Source organism: Choloepus didactylus, chromosome 12, assembly GCF_015220235.1.
Source record: "Choloepus didactylus isolate mChoDid1 chromosome 12, mChoDid1.pri, whole genome shotgun sequence".
In the NCBI taxonomy this organism is placed as follows: Eukaryota; Metazoa; Chordata; class Mammalia; order Pilosa; family Megalonychidae; genus Choloepus; species Choloepus didactylus.
In genome coordinates this window covers 17,619,403-17,637,791 of record NC_051318.1, presented here as the reverse complement: position 1 = coordinate 17,637,791, position 18,389 = coordinate 17,619,403, and the positions used below count along the sequence as shown (strand labels likewise).

The 18,389-nt window shown below is 37.3% G+C and overlaps 1 protein-coding gene across 2 annotated transcripts in view; it reads right to left on the bottom strand.

Moving 5' to 3' along the window:
• Positions 1–18,389, bottom strand: part of MICU2 (mitochondrial calcium uptake 2) — a 171,647-nt gene that overhangs the window by 123,670 nt on the left and 29,588 nt on the right. The window lies entirely within an intron of this gene.

Here is an 18,389-nt window from a genome sequence, read left to right as displayed (position 1 = left end):
ACTATATGTTAGGCATTGTACTAATTAAGCCGTTAACATAGATTATTTCGTTAGTCCGCACAATAACTCCGACTCAAAGTGTTTCAACCTCTTAATTACCCCACTATACTCTACACATGACTGGGCAAGGCGGACTAGGCAGACTGCAGAAAGATACACACTGGTTAATGCTGAAACCTGTGTCAACACAATAATCTTGACGAATGTGAATATTATCTGTGAAATCCAACAGCACACACTGTCACCCTGGATTGCTTTCCTAAGGCACTTCTCTAACTTGGACCACAACATTCTTCCTGGACATATCAACTAATCTTCACACTTAGTATTGATCCAGCTGTTTACCCTGACATGCAAGTGATGCACAGGGAGTGCTGACTTGAATTGAAATGGGGAAAATGTAAATTCCAGTTGCTTAAACTGTTCCAAATTCAAAGCTGTCAACAGCTCCTTTTTTTGGTCTGATCTCAGTTCTTTGTCTCATATTAATTTTCTCTCTCAGTTGGATTTCCATGAGCAGTCAGTTCTATACCTCTTTTGCATTTTTGAATAGGACCCACCAGAACACTGGACATACAAAGAATACTCAGTAACAGTACAATGACCTGTACCCTATCTTCTCTAGAACTTGTCGTTCCTTTTCCTTCCCCTTAAATTACTACTATAAAATAACTCCAGGAACATGTTTTAATGGGATGAGTCCATACTCTTATCCTAATAATCAGGAAATCAAATTTTATTAATACTTTCTGAACATTTTAATAGAAGAGGCAGATATATATATGCATATACAAATATATATGTAGCAAGATATCTGTATCTATGTGCAGTAACATATTTTATTTAACAAATCATTATTGAAAATCTGTAGGAAAACAGTAGTAAAGAAGACAAACACACTAATTCCAACCAGAATGTAACAAATACTGTGATGGTGAATTTACAGAAAGTATATGCATGGGGACAGGGAGCAGATGGTGAATAAGAGTATTCTAAAGTCCTAGATATGAGAGAGAAATCAGTATATTAGAAGAACTGACCATGGGCATATATATACATAGTAGTACAGAGAATTTTTATATTATACAATGTTAATAAAAAGTCTATTAGAGAGATTAACACCATTAAATAATCTATACAGAAACAGTATATTTCCAAATCCTAAAACAAATGTTGGTTCTTTTGTTTATGAGTGCTGAAAAAAAATATATTTTACCAACATAATCTTTTTTGTATAAATAAATATATAAATTCTTCTTTAGAAACTTGACTCATGTATCCCCTCCTCTCTGCTCTTAAAACAAGATGGACCATTTCACTAGCTCTAGTCCTTTCTGTGTTTCATTTTGTCCTCTTTCTTATAGCAAAAATCTTACCCTTTCCCGGTCCTAACATATGTAAAATGACCAAAAAGTAAAAGCATAAAACTCCCACTCTCTTTCAGAAAAACATGAACACTAATTTCAAAGACATCCTGTTTTTTCTTCTAGGAGGTTTAGACTCTAAAAATTTCTCTCATGGTTTCCATTTTCTATATGCCTGTCATGTGTCTATAACTCACACAAACTTTGTATTTCTAAAGGGTCTGCAGAAGTGTCAATTATCTAGGAAAGTACTACTTTGTCAAGTTGGTTGGTTGACTTGGTGGTTTGTCATCCCTTTCAATTTTGGTTAAATATCCTCTTCAAATATCCTTTGGTAAAGGTAGAGAATATGAAATCAAAGCTGCCTTTCTTAAGTCAACGTCTGAGCTTGAAGCTGTCACAATGAATTATAGACCATGAATTTAGAGACTACTTACATAGAAATGACCTCCAAATTTGTCCTACCACCATGACTCTCTCCACCATAGATAGTATGGCACAGTACCTTGCAACAACCCTTCTACCAACATAACCCCAATTCAACCTGTAATTTTAATTCCTGCTACTCCATGGTATAAATAAACCTATTCTACCACCCTGAAACCTTTCGACTCCCATTGCCAGCACTAATAATGTCTCTCATTTTCCTAATCCCCTTGACTATCTCTCCAACTTTGCTTATTAGGTGCACAACTATCACTTGGAGGTCCTCACCACTGTAGATTCTAACCCTACCATTTCCCTTATGAAATGTATAGATGCCCCAAGTCACCATCTCTTACTACTGGACTCTCGAGCCTCATCCCAACCCACCTTCCTCTTCTAAGGTAAAACTTAATTGAGCACCTATTAAACTGAAGACAGTCTAGGATGAGATGGAACACATATGAACTGAGGGGGCAATTGTGTATTAGTAAATACAATAACAGCTAATATTTATTAAGCATGTGCTGTATGCCAGGCAGGGTGCTAACAGCTTTACAAACATATTCTCACTCAATCTTCAGAATGACCCTAATAGGGAAACACCATTTTTATCATCCTCATTTTACAAAAGAAGTGGCCAGATTTTGTCCAGGTTAATCAGCTTGCCTAGATCAACAGAGCAAGTAAATGATACTACAGGCAGTACAACACCAACTCCGGTCTCAACCACTATCCTACACCAGTTCCTTTAAGAATGATATAAATTAGGAAACAGAGAATACAGTGAAGGTAATGATAATTGGGGGAGTTTTCATGGAAAGAGTGGGATTTAAGCTAGGCTCTAGAGAATAAATAACAAACAAGAGAACTGGAATTAGCCATCCTTTTGGTCCTGGTCTAAATGTTGTCAGTTTTCTAAATTGTATGTATTACTTCCCTAGTTCAATCAAATGTAAAGTTAGTAGGATGTTCTGAGTAATGTTTCCTTGCTACAGGAAATTTATAAAAAGGAAAATAAAGGATTGTTCTGAAATTACTATAGTCTTTCTAATTTCAAGTTGATGAGTCAATATGTCAGTTTTATTTCAGTCATTGTACCAGTTTGTATATATTTATGTCCCCCCCCAGAAAAAGCCATATTCTTAAATGCAATCTTGTGGGGGCAGATGTATTGGTGTTGATTAAGTTGGAGACTTTGGATTAAGTCATTTCCATGGAGATGTGACCTACCCAACTGTAGGTGATAGCTCTGATTAGATCATTTCCATGGAGGTATGGCCCCGCCCATTCAGCATGGGCCTTGATTAGTTCACTGGAGCCCTATAAAAGCTCACACAGAGGAGCTCATGGCTAGCTGCAGCTGAACGACACATTTTGAAGACGGCCGTTGGAAGCCGAGACTGACATTTTGGAGAACGCCATTTTGAAATGCAATCTGGGAGCCAGCGGACATCAGGCACATGTCTGCCAAACTAACAGAGGTTTACGGATGCCACTGGCCATCCTTCAATGAAGTACCCCGTTGCCTTGGACACTTTAGGGCCTTAAGACTGTAACTTTCTAACCAAATAAATCCCCTTTATAAAAGCCAATCCATTTCTGGTGTTTTGCATTCTGATAGCATTAGCAAACCAGAACAGTCATCTTTATCATAAAGTTAAATTTTAAAAGTACATTTTAAAGGACCACTAATATAATCAATATGTATGGTATATTTATGCTTATTTCCTAGAATTACGACGTTAAATTTGCCATTTTTAATCTTTTACATATCTGTAAGGTTTATTCTTGCTTTACTTTGTTTTTATAACTATTCTGATCACATCTCAGACTTATTTAATGCTTTCATTGGTCAAGAATGCAATCATAGCCACAATATTGGTCCTAAAAGGAAAAAAATATACTTTATTATATCATTTCCAAGAATATACCGAAATAAAAATCAAATTGTCTGTTTTTTCTTTAATTTTCAAACTAGACTGGTAAACTTCTGATGGCACAAATTTCATCTTTGTTTCACTACATCGAGCACAGCATTTAGCCTGCTGCCTTGCACACAGCAGGAACAACTGATATTTATAACCTGGAAATTTAAGGGACCTAGAGATGATCTAGTCCAACAGCTCTGTCTAAGAGACCAGAAGTAGGAACTTTTGAGTTCCATACCACACTTGGTCAACTAGTTTGCTTGTTAACTGCTTCTACTAAACATTGTGAACAAGTGGCTAATGTTCAAATGCTACTCATTTATGGCATTCCAAATTATCTGTCACTACCCTGAACAATTAAAAGTGTAGTTTACAACAAGCCTTGGGTGGAAAATGTAAGCTATGTCCCACCCTGTTTCACTCTTTCTTTCATCCTTGGGTTCTCTTGCTCATGTGTATACATGCTCTCTCACTCCTCCCATTTTCCTTTTCTTTTCCTCTTTTTCTCTCAGGCTTTGGAGGGCTTTTTTTGTTGTTGTTGCTGCTGCTGTTTTCCTATTCCTCAAACTAATCATATTGTTTTGGGTACACATTTCCCTTTCTCTAATATCTGCCTTCTCTTTCTCACATTGGTATATTGGTGCTTCATCAGGTTGGCCCTTGTAAACCTGGCTAAAGCTAAAAGAATGGCTTGCAGACACTGCAAAGTGCTGTTAGAATACCAGTTTGGATGGAGAAAGTGGGGAGGAGTAACAACAGCCATAAAACAAAGTCATATCTGAGAGTAACAATGCAAAGAGAAATGTCTAGCTTAGTATTGGTACATATTGGCAGTGGAAATGTCCATTAATTCATTCTCAAACATTGTAAGAACCTGTTACATGTCACTGTTCTGGGGATACACAGATGAATAATATGAGGTCTCCCCTTCAAGGAGCTTAGAAAGGGGAATGCTGGGTAGCAAATAAATAGTCTTAAGAGCACTGGCTCTGAGGCCACATTGCCCGGGATTCAAATTCCAGTTCTGTTACTTATGGTATGTGACCTTGGACCACTCCCATCTCTATTCTCCAGCTGGCTGATCTGAAAAACTGGTATAAAGAGCCAAACTGTCTGGATTCAAATCCCACCCCCGAACCTTGGGCAAGCTATATAATTTTCTGTCCCAGGTAACAAATCTATAAAACGGAGAAACTAAACAGTATTTACCTCATGGAGATTTTTTTAAAAAAGGGCTTTTAATGAAATAATACACAGAAAGCCATTAGTGTAGTGCCCACTATATATTAAGTACTCTAAAAGGCTAACTATTACTATTATTACCATCATTTTATTAAATGGTCTAATAGAAACATAAAAATTCTATGAAAGGACAGAGAGGATCAATTAACTACCTTATAGAGTCAAGAAAGGCATTATAGAGATCTTTGAACTGAATCTCAAAGGATCAGTAGGAGTTCACCACAACAGAGTACAATAGCAGAACAAAGTATACTAAAGTTAATTCTGAGATTTGAGCAGCCAGATCCATGGTGAAGAGTGCCTTTGGAGTTTATGACAAAAATGGACAGAAGAGAAGAGCTGGCATACTATACTGGAAAGAATATCTTGGATTTTGACATTTTCTTTTGTTAAGTTAAAAAACAGTCAACATATATGTAAGACATTGAAGCCTATATGGCTAATTCTATGGGATATCTCATACCATGTTTCAGTGCTTACTCTCAGTGTATGTATCATTCTAATAAACTTGGTTATTTAGTTTCAAAATCTATAGCATATTAAGATTATTAAATTATAAATGCCAGAGTCAAGTATACTAATGACGAAAAAGAAACCTAATAGTCTGACAGTGAAATAGGAGAGAAAATACAAAGCAGACACAGATACAATAGTCTAGGACCAATTAATGTTATCACAATAGCCTCAAGCTCTATTCATGGTGATAATCCCTCAGTCACTGAGAAACTATTAATTATATAGGAAGTATTCTGCTCGAAATGTAGGAAATGTGTGACACAGTTTAAATGTTTTAAATGTAAATCATAAGAAAAAATATTTTATTGTGTACAAGGGCAATTTTAGTTATCTTGGAAATTCACTTACATGGAACACCTCACACCTCTTCGATGTTGGATAAATTAGGCATTACTGTCTACTCTACTATCTTTTCAAAGCATTTTGTAGAATACATGTTATGTAAAATACCAGAGTTATGTTTATATAAACTAGAAAATGATTAGAACTGTGAGTGAAAACAGAATGCCTTTCAGAAAAATTTGAGTGGACATATCTTGGGGCTGTCATATAAATACTATTAAATGTCAAATAAAATTAGACCACAAGAGGCAAATCCTTTCATCTTTCCAAAATTGTTAACATAACACTTTTTAAAGGCTTTACCACTAGCCCATTCTTAGATATAATGAGGTATTCACTTACAGGAAAAGCATGTATATGAATAACAATGCAGTATGCCCACACATAGGTGTGTGGATCTCAGAGAAATGTGACTTATTTCCCATAGCTAAATCAATTCTTTACAAAGATAAAATGTGTTATAAAGCAAGCCATAATGTTAAGCAACTTATTTAGGATACAAATTTCAGTATAAATGTTGCTGTTCATGCTTAAAATCCCTGTAAGTACTAGAGGCTATTATTAGCCCATGGAGAGAACATCAGCACTGGAGGAAGTTTTGGAATCTCCAGGCATTACAGGATCTGTTGCATAAACCAAGTTTTATGTTTCTTTTTTTCTTCTTCAGATTTTTGGATTTATTCTCAATTTGTATAGGAATCTACCTGGAAATGAAATCTGGAACAGTCCTTTCTCTATGCTAGTTTCCTCTAACTAAAAGGTATAATGTACCTTCCTGAGAGTTAACTCAATAAAATCAGATTCATTAAAAAAAAAAAAAATTATAAATAGGTGAGAAAGAAGAAAGTGAAAAATCTTAAAACCTCCCTCCCCTAACCTGACAAAAAATCAAAACCAAAATGAAGCAAAAACGGCAATATTAAAGCTAATTTCTAACCTCCCACTTTAAACTTGATTTATTATATATTATTTATTAGAGATGTTGTGGGTTTACAGAACATCATGCATAAAATACAGGATTCCCATACACCACCCCACCAACAACACCTTATATTGGTGTGGGAGCATTTGTTACCATTAATGACAGAACATTTTTATAATAGTACTATTAACTGAAGTCCATGGTTTAACTTAGTGTTCACTGTGCAGTGTAGTTCCATGGATTTTTTTTTTTTTAATTTTTGTTCTGTTACCATATATACAATCTAACATTTCCCCTTTTAATCATATTCAGATATATATTTCAGTAATGTTAATTGCATTCAAATGTTGTGCTACCATTACCACCATCCATTACCAAAACACTTCCATCATTCCAAATAGGAACCCTGTACATTTTAAGCCTTAACTTCCCATTCTCTCCTCTGGTAACCTATGTTCTAGATTCTGACTCTATGAGTTTGTTTATTCTAATTGTTTCAAATCAGTGAGGTCATATAATATTTGTCTTTTTGTGTCTGGGTTATTTCACTCAATATGAAGTCTTCAAGGTTCTTGAAGGGTCTTCTGGATACTAATAATTTCAACAAAACTATCAGACAACACCAGGATTGAAGACTGTCTCTTTTTCCAGTGAGAACAGTGCAGTGTAATAGCATCGGAGATGAAATTCTGAGTTACCTCACCGATGAGGGCAACAATGTAGATCTGTGCCTGCACACTGCTAAGGAGCACTTCACATTGTCATCATCATGCAATTACCTAGCAAATGGAATAAAGTGCACTGAGGAAGTGGGTATAGTGCTGTCACTGATAACTCCCAATTTGGCCAAAAAAAGTACAAAATTTCCCACTTGAAGTTCCTGTCACTCACTGCAATAACTACAGGCCCTATGCTTACCATTTTTTCCCTCCTGTGGCCTGTCAAAAGCTAGATGATGGATAAAAAATAATTTCCTTTAACAACTGTATTAGCTGGGACTGGTATTAGCCAAGAATGGCTTTTTAGGGCAGGGGAAAATTCATGGCCACACTAACTGAAAATCTATGAACTGTGAGTACTTTTTCCTAGAGTGGCAGGCACCCCAAAATGCGGAACAAAGTGAAACCCAAAGGCCATCCCCCGGGGATGGGATAAACCCCAACATCACAGAACAGGCAGGAGATCTAGGACACAGACATGTTCCCATCTGCAACAGTCCATAGCTCAGCTCTTCCTAGATCCTTCAGGCAGTCAAACAGTTGAACAGTTGTTATGAACTATTAACATCCTATTTTTTATCTAATATTTTAATGGAGAGAGAGAAAAAAAGTGCTTAGATCAAAAGGGAAAGAGTCAAAGATACCTATTCACATTATTTTTTTTATGTAAGATACTATATGATTTACTGATAAAAGAAGGGATTTTTAAAAACCTTATTCTGCCCAATACATATTATCCATGGTATACAATCAACTATTCATAGTACCATCATACAGTTATGCATTCATCAACCCAATCTATTTTTGAACATTTTCCTTACACCAGAAAGAATAAGAATAAAAAATAAAAGTAAAAAAGAACACCCAAATCATCCCCCCCATCCCATCCTATTTTTTCATTTAGCTTTTGTCCCCATTTTTCTACTCATCCATCCATACACTGGATAAAGGGAGTGCGATCCACAAGGTTTTCACAATCACACTGTCACCTCTTGTAAGCTACACTGTTATACAATCATCTTCAAGAGTCCAGGCTACTGGGTTGGTGTTTGGTAGTTTCAGGTATTTACTTCTAGCTATTCCAATACGTTAAATCCTAAAAATGGTTATCTATATAGTGCGTAAGAATGTCCACCAGAGTGACTTCTCAACTCCATTTGAATTCCCTCAGCCAGTGAAATTTTATTTTGTTTCATTTCACATCCCCCTTTTGGCCAAGAAGATGTTCTCAATCCCATGATGCCAGGTCCAGATTCAACACCGGGAGTCATATCCTGCGTTGCCAGGGAGATTTACATGCCTGGGAGTCAGGTCCCATGTAGTGGGGAGGGCAGTGAGTTCACCTGCCTGTGGGAAAATAGCCTGAGCTGGGAATGCGTCCTTGACTTCCCTAGCTCCCGCACTGTTGATACCAGAAGCATGCAAGTCTTGGGTGGTCTGTCTTTGACTTCCCTGTTTTGCTAACTTCCCTATCTTGCTTTCCCTAGCCTGTTAGTAACTCCCCTATTTTCTGTGAGAAAGTGAAGCTAATAAATACGCTGTGGAGCAAGCAGAGGTGCTTTCTGCCTTCAAGGTTGTGAGCCCTCTGCTCCCAGAACTTTATATTTTGTGTCTGTGGTTCATTCCTGTGCCACCCTGTCAGTAATACCTGCCAAGTTGCGTTAGCTAGAGAGAGCGAGCCACATCTGAGCAACAAAGAGGCACTCGGGGAGACTCTTAGGCACACTTATAACCAGGTTTAGCCTCTCCTTTGTAGTAACGAGCTTCATAAGGGCAAATCCCATGATAGAGGGCTCAGCATACTAAACCGCCAGTCCTCAGTATTTCTATTATTTTTGGCAAATAAGAAATTTGATTAGAATATCTCATTTAAAACCCAAGGTGGAGTGTATGCAAAATTCTGCAGGAAAAATTAAGGCAAGAGCAGTAGGAAACAAATGACAATGAAAATCACATTCTGAAAGAAAACAGGGAAAAAAAGATATGAAACATAAACGAGATAATGGACTTTTTAACACCAGTGAGCAAAGATGAAATGCAAGACAAGTGAAATATTTGAAAAGGGAGCTTGCCAACCTAAATAAAAGAAGCAAAGGAAGAAAACACCATTATAAAACTTACAAAAAAAAAAACTTTAAGAAACAGTAAAGAGGAGAATCTAAGATGGCGGCTAGGAGACACAGGGCAAAAAAACACCTCTGTGAAAAATACTAGATAAAAGCCAGAGAGTGACCCAGAACACCAGTTCCAGAAACGTACCAGCTGGACAAGGTCTGCTAAATCCACAGGGACCGTGTACTTGGTGAAACCGGGAGTCTGCATTCTGAAACAAGTGAGTGAACCTGCTGAATGTCCGGCAGCCACGCTGCGGTGTGGGGAAACCATGGGTTAGCGTTTGCGGGCAGACTAGTTCTTTTTTTAAAAAAACCCAAGAGCGGCTGCAGATACAGTAGTGAGAACTACACAGTAAAATGTGGCAGGAATGGGCCATGCAAACGCCTCATTATCTGGCACGGAAGATAGCCTTTCGTGGACCCACTGCTAATTCTCTCGAAGCAGGGAGGGCAGAGGTTAGCCAAAAGGAGAAAAAAACCACACCCCTTGCAGCCATCTTCCCAGAGGGCTGGGAACACTCCTGCCCGGCGCCGGAGCCCCGGACCAGAGCCACACCAAGGGACCCAGTGTGACGGGAAGTATTTCCCGCGACACCGTGCACACGCCACAGTATCAGGAGTGGACAGTGGCCTTTCGTGCGCCCACAGCTGGTTGTCCTGAAGCTGGGAAGGCGGAGCTGTGCAAAAAGGGGGAGGTGAACACACCCCATTCGGCTGTCTTTACAGCAGGCTGAGAACGCCCCTGCACAGCCCAGCGGTCCAGGGCTTCCCTTCAGGGACAGCGCGCACTTGTGAGGTAGCACAGCATTCCCCCAGCAGAGGCCCTGGAAGGGCATGGCTGGGAAGAGGGACCCACTCAGAAATCCCAGGGACCTTATGCCAATACCAAGGACTTGTGGGTCAGCGGCAGAGACAATCTGTGGCTAGACTGAAATGAAGGTTTAGACTCTTGCAACAGCCTTAAATCTCCAGGAACACCTGGGAGATTTGATTATTAAAGCTGCCCTGCCTCCCTAACCACTCAGACATACGCCCCACTTTCAGGGTGGACAGCACCAAGAACACACCCAAACTTGGTGCACCAATTGGACCCCACAAGAACCAGACCCCCACACACCACAAAGATAAAGTTGGGGAGAACTGACTTGAGGGGAATAGGTGACTCGTGGACGCCATCTGCTGGTTAGTTAGACAAAGTGTACGCCACCAAGCTGCAGATCTGACAAATTAGAGATTGGGGTTTCAATAATCCTTCATATCCTAAAAGAACACTATCAAGTAAAGCAAATGCCAAGAGCCCAAAAACAACAGAAAATTTTAAAGCAGAAGGAAAAAACAGACGATATGGATAATCCAAACCCAAACACCCAAACCAAAACATCAGAGGAGACACAGTACTTGGAGCAACCAAAGAACTAAAGATAAACAATGAGAGCATGGCACAGGATATACAGGACATGAAGAAGACCCTAGAAGGGCATAAGGAAGAAACTACAAGAGTAAATAAAAAAATAGATGACCTTATGGAAATAAAAGAAACTGCTGATCAAATTAAAAAAGATTCTGGATACTCATAATACAAGACTAGAGGAAGCTGAACAACAACTCAGTGACCTCAAGAACCACAGAACAGAAAATGAAAGAACAAAAGAAAGAATGGGGAAAAAAATTGAAAAAATTGAAATGGATCTCAGGGATATAATAAAATAAAACATCCAAATATAAGACTCATTGGTATGCCAGAAGGGGAAGAGAAGGGTAGAGGTGTAGAAAGAGTATTCAAAGAAATTGTTGGGGAAAACTTCCCAAACCTTCTACACAATATAAATACACAAAGCATAAATGCCCAGTGAACTCCAAATGGAATAAATCCAAATAAACCCACTCCAAGACATATTCTGATCAGACTCTCAAATACTGAAGAGAAGGAGCAAGTTCTGAAAGCAGCAAGAGAAAAGCAAGTCACCACATACAAAGGAAACAACATAAGACTAAGTAGTGACTACTCAGCGGCCACCATGGAGGCGAGAAGGCAGTGTCATGACATATTCAAAATTCTGAGAGAGAAAAATTTCCAACCAAGAATACTTTATCCAGCAAAACTGTCCTTCAATTGAGGGAGAGCTTAAATTTTTCACAGACAAACAAATGCTGAGAGATTTTGCTAGTAAAAGACCTGCCCTACTTCAGATACTAAAGGGAGCCCTACCAACAGAGAAACAAAGAAAGGAAGAGAGAGATAGAGAAATTTAACAGACATACAGAACATTACATCTCAAATCACCAGGATACACATTCTTCTCTAGTGATTATGGAACTTTTTCCAGAATGAACCATAGGCTGGGACATACAACAAGCCTCAATAAATTTTACAAAATTGAAATTATTGAAAGCACATTTTCTGACCACAGTGGAATACAAATAGAAGTCAATAACCATCAGAGACTTAGAAAATTCATAAACACCTGGAGGTTAAAAATGAGGGAGAGACGAAAACATTCCCGGATAATCAAAAGCTGAGGGACTTCATCACCAGTAGATCAGTTCTATAAGAAATGCTAAAGGGAATTGTACAGACTGAAAGGAAGGGACACTAAACAACTGACTGAAACCACATGAAGAAATAAAGATTTCCAGTAAAGATCACATGGTAAATATAAATACCAATACTACCGTATTTTTGATTTGTAACTCCACTATTTACTTCCTACAGGATCTAAAATACATAAAGTGTAATGATAAATCAGTGGTTTTGGACTTAATGTAAAATATGTAATTTTTGACAAGAACTACATAAAGGTGGGGGAATGGAGAAGTATAGGGACATAGTTTATGTGTCCGATTGAAGTTAAGTTGGTATCAAAGAAAATAAGATTGTTACAGACTTAAGATGTTAAATTTAAGCCCCATGGTAAACACAAAGAAAGTATCAGAGAATATGATCGTAGAGATGAAAAGCAGAGTATGGGTTACGAGAAGTGGGGGAAGGGGCAATGGAGAGTTAATAAGAAATGAGTGAAGGGTTTCTGTTGGGGTGAAGGGAAATTTCTAGTAATGGATGGTGGGAAGGTGATGGCATCGCAACATTGTGAATGTGATTAATACCACTAAATGGAATGTTTGGGAGGGGTTGGAATGGGAAGATTTATGCTGTAGATATGTTTCCACAATTGAAAAAAAAGACAGTCTAAATAGATAATGACAATTAAATGCCACAGATGATCCTGGATGAGACCTAAGAATAGAGGAGAAAAGGCTCAAAAGGACACAATTGGGACATTAGGAAAAAAATGAAATATAGAATGTAAGCTTTATATCAATGTTAAATTTCTTGAACTTCTTACCTATACTTAATGTGATTAAATAACTGAATATTCTTGTTCATAGGAAATGTATATGCAAATTATATTATTTGTTCAAGGATGTATGCAACTTGCTCTCATATGTTCAGAAGACAGAGCAATAGATAATGGATGATAGATAGGGAGGGAGGGAGGGAAAGAAAGAAATGGTAAAGTGACAAAAAAAGTTGGCAGATCAGGGTATCAGTGGAGGGGGGTTGGGGTATGCTGGAGTTCTGCGTATGGGGTTTGTATTATTTTTGCAACTGCTCCTGTAAGTTTGAATTTATTTCAAAATAAAAAATTAAATTAAATTTTAAAAAAAAGAAACAGTAAAGATTAGAATCAACACTGCGGTAAATACATGGAAGATAGGATTGGAAAGAAATCACATAGAAGGCAAAAGAAAAGCACAAAAAGATGAAATCAATTAGGGAAAGAATCTCTACATGGATGACAGACACCAAAAATTCAACATATGGATACTGCTATGTTTAACAGAAAGAGCGAATCAAACATGTATTTCAAAATTACAGCAGAAAAAATTTTATTGAATCTGAGAAAGACTTCAATTTGCTTCCCTATTTCGTACTTCCCTATGTGTAAACAGTCTAGGTTTTGAATAATCCTAGAACATCTCAGAGTGACTGATCAGTTTTAGTCTCTTTCAGAAAATCTAAATAAGGTAGACACTATAAAATCTAAGTGAGGTTAAAATTATGGTGCCCTTATTGTTGGATTCAACCTTTAAAAAATGTTCTCTAAAGAGCTGATTTTAAAAAAAGACATAGTAGAGAACTGGACATAATTCATCTCTATTATTCTTGAAAGACACATACTGCCCTTACATATTATGTGAGAGAAATAAAAGCAAGAAGGATAACGGCATTCAAGCTATTCAACACAGAGGGCTAGAGAGAATTTTTTGCCTACTTCCACCCCAACCTGTTTATTGTAGTTATTGCCAGCAGCAATGGGATAAACAATATCAATCTTAACTTTTGTATGAAAAACGAGATTTCCTAAGGTACTTCTACAAATCTGCTCTGTTGACCAATGTATACCGTTCCAGATAAACAACCACTGAGCTGGCATGAGAGAAGCAGCTGCCGAAGGAACCGGCGAGGAGGAAAGACAGGACTCAGCACAGCATGTGGTGGCAGAGATCAAAGAGCTGCTTATGGCTTATTGGTGGCTCTGTTATCCTAAACCCACCCTAGAACGAATTTTGGGGTCTTCACAGGTAGAAAGCGGTGGGAGTGGGGGATAAATTCCCCTATTACCATAGTTATTTACTTCTCATACCTGCATTTAAAGCTAAATATAAGGGAAAGGAGGGGCAGAAGAAATGCTGGAATTTGAGGCTATGCTGAACACATGAGATCCATCCACATGGTTCTCGTTATATATAAAATGTTCCATGGATTTCAAGGATTACTTGTAATGCAGTAAAAAATGTGACAAAGGAATTAAGAGCAGTGAGTGATGTGAACTGGATAAAAGAGATCTTTGAAAGCTGATGACTTCTGTTAAAACATTTCGCTAGTTTATTGCCTTTAAAGCAACAGGTGCTTCACCATTCTGTCTCTACTTTTTATCCATGAAATGACAAATTGGAAAAAATAAGTTCTCTGTTCTTTGTTGAACATTCTTAGGTCTTTGCATTTCCCAGGAAGAAAGTGGAAAAAAAGAAAGGGCCTTCCTTACAATGTTACAGCTAATACCTCCAATGTATATACACTGCATTAGACAAATACAGTAAAACCTCATTCATTCAGGGCCTTTATTTTGGCATTTGTAATACCATGGATAAAACTTAATTGCTTTGTTGTCTTTGAACTCTTTGTCATATAATTGAAAGAATAAGTTCACCCCTTAAAACTTTACAATTGGAAATTTTCACACATTGGACAGAACTTTTCTACTTTATTTTCAATTAGGGAGATTTTATTGTATATGAACAAAATACTGAAATTAGAAATATTCACTGCATAAGCTATGCTTCACAATAAATTCTACAAAGTGATTATTAGCCAAGGAGACAAAAGGTATTCCTTAGGATCCTGGAAGCTCTGGGAACTACTCCCTGGCTTCTGAGTATTAGCTTATCTAGTGATGGCCTAGTCCAGACTTGTTTCCAGAGGCTGGAAGAGAGGTAGAATGGCTATTATTAGACGTCATAATGGTAAAAGAAAATGGTATATGCCTATATAGATTATTTAAAAACAAAAACACAGAATTCTGTCTAGAGAAGAGTAGCTACTGATGACTAAAGAAAATAAGCATCTCCTCTTCTAGTAATTGCTTTTCTTCTTATTAGGTCACTGTACAGAATACCTATTTTCCTTTTCTCCTTAATTACCTTCTAGGAGTTATATAATGACAATACAAATTTTTGTTTATGCTCTAAATAAAAAGTTAGAATTGGGTTTCAAGTGATTAAAAAAAAAAAAAAAAAAAAAAAAGGCTAGAACATGGCCTCTCTCTCTCTCAGCCAAACTCTGCAAATAAACTCACTACCTCTCCCCTACATGGGACATGACTCCCAGGGGTATAAGTCTCTCTGGCAATGTGGGACATGACTCCCAGGGATGAGCCTGACCCTGAAATCGTCAGATTGACAATGCCTTCTTGGCCAAAAGGAGGAAAAGAAAGAAAACAAAATAGTGTCAGTGGCTAAGAGATTTCAAATAGAGTTGAGAGGTCATTCTGAAGCTTACTCTAATGCAAGCTTCAGCCAGATACTGCAAATTGTCACAGTATGCCAAGCGCCAACCAACAGCATTCCTGAAAACCCTAAAGAATACCCTTGGCTCTATAAAGTTTTACTTATTGAGTTTATTTTTTCAGAAATTTAAAGCCTCCAGATTGTTCCTATGCCAGATAAGCTTTGAAACCCAGAGGTACCACTCTCTCCAAAACACCAACCAGTTTCATTCCTCTACCCCATAATGTCAACACCCTTTTTCAGCATGAAGAAGTTAGAATGGTCATTGCCCAGATATCCCCGAAGATTGAGAGAATGATCAAATGAGAGGGAGGAGGTGTAACTGAGAAGTTAGGATTTAACAAATGATTAGGACTACTGAATCATTATATAGATATTTCTTTTTAGTTGATAGTGTATTAGAACACCAGAAGGAAATACCTGAAATTGTTGCACTGTAACCCAGTAGCCTTGATCTTCGATAAATGATTGTATAATTATATAGCTTTTTTTAACCATGTGATTGTAAAAACCTTGTGACTGACACCCCCTTTATCGGTGTATGGTTAGATGAGTAATAAAGACATGAATGGAAAAAAAAGAAGACATAGGAAAAAAAAAAAGGCTAGAGCTTCAACTTAAAATTTCAGTACCCTTCCTAAAGTATCACCAGTACCATTCATTGCGACCATAACCAAGTAACATTTTTCTTAAGAAATTTTAGCTTATTCCTCTATACAGGAGAGAGTAAAATAGTACTTGTGAACTCCTTCTACAATGATTCAACATCAATATATTTAATAAACAATACATGTTTCCTTTGACCATGCATCGAACTGGACATAAAATGATGAAAGACGCACTTACTTTCTAGTGAGGGGGAGGTGGTAAGTGCTGTAATGGAAGCAGGAAATGAGCAACCACCGTTTTAGCAAATATGTATGTCCAACCACGATAAACTTCAAACTCTGATATATGTTTTATCCAATGTTATTTACCAACCATGACCCTGTGACTTCTTAATTTTCAAAATGAGATATTCACAAGACTAATTTTTTCAAGACTGTATAATTAAATTTAAATAGAAAACTAGTCACAGGTCTTGAATCAGTAAATTTATCTGGACTGTGATCCATCTTCTTTGGGCAATGGAGAGGTAGATCCAGAGCAGTAACAAGGAACCATATGTGATATAAAGCTATGATCTAATCTCACGAACAAAACATGAACCTCACATACCCATGCAAAAGTCTCCTAGAAACTGGGAAATTCCAGCAAGCCTGGAAAGTACTGCTATCAGAGGACAGAGGCTACCACTAGGGCTAAGAACATTTAGGATACTGAATCTTACAATATATAATAACACTGTAGAGAGCAAAGAAGGAATGGATTAAAGGATCCCTCTCTCCTTCCTCCCATCCCTTCTAAGCGAACAGGTGCAGTCTGTAGATATAAGTATTTTCTAGTTTGGGATTGTAGAAAGAAAGTGATTCATCCATACAGTATTTTGCACTGCCTTTCTCCCATGGTCCCATATCTGCTGTGACCCACTCAGACTTCCACATCCCTATTCCCCAGCAAATGGCTGTTCCCTCCTTTTCTTCTCAGCTTACAGGAAACTCATAATGAAGGTGGCTTTTTAAAGGTTGTGGCTGAATAATAATGGCAGTTTGCCTCTCTACCACCAAGTCTCTTAAGCCCAATAATACCCTAACCTTACACAAAATTTGGTCAGAAATTGGAGTTATTTTAAAAACCAATGACTGCTTACTGCATAGAAACAGAGATTTTAGCCAAAACAAAAATCGAACAGTTTCTTTTAAAACTTTCTGATAAATGGAAAAACAGTAAATGAAAGCTTGAATGCAGGAGCAGATACAGATTTCTTACTAAAAACAAAAATTTAGTTTTTAAAATTCCACAATTTATGAACCGGTCTTGTACAAAACCAATGTTGCACTAATTAAAGATGCCAAGCTTACTTCTGATCATGATTTCTCTAAAATTCATTTGTCCTTAGAATCAGTATTCACTTAGTTACATTTGATGAACTTCAATAAAACTTCACTGCATACCTTTCCAGAAGACAGATTAAGTACTCACATGCTTCTGATTGTAAAAAAAACTACTTCACAAAAAGTAGTGTCTATGAAGCACAGAATATGGCTAGTTGTTCCTTGCCCTTCTTTCCATTTGGCTCACTTATTCCTTAACATTTAACTCAGATTTAACACCTCCAGGAGTCCTTCCCTGCATACCCCTTTTGGAATGGATGTCCTCCCTGTATGCAACTATAGAACCCTGAATAACATTTATCAGAGCCCCAGTGACTGCACTGGAATTATCTGTCCCCTACCACAATGAATTCCTCAAAAACAGAAACTATCTTTTTTTTTTGTATCCTCAGTCCCTAGTACATACAGATGGTTTAAAAAATAAAAAGTGAACCAGGAATGAATGGATCTTTATGAATGGTAATCAATCCCTAATTCAAAGTGTGATATTAAAAAATAACAGTTTTAAAATAGATTTCAGCCTTTGAATTAATACGCAAAAGTTTGGTTTAATAGTTTAAACCCTATTAACAATTTATTAAAATATCTTTAGATACCTGGGTATGTATTCTGCCATAAACAATTTCATTAAAGTATGCATTCAAACATAAACAAACGCCCTTTCCTTCCTTTTTTTATATTCACAAATAATTGCATTTGTTAATAACTTTAGGCTTTTAAAATGCCTTTATAATAAGGGGAAAGAGAAAAATC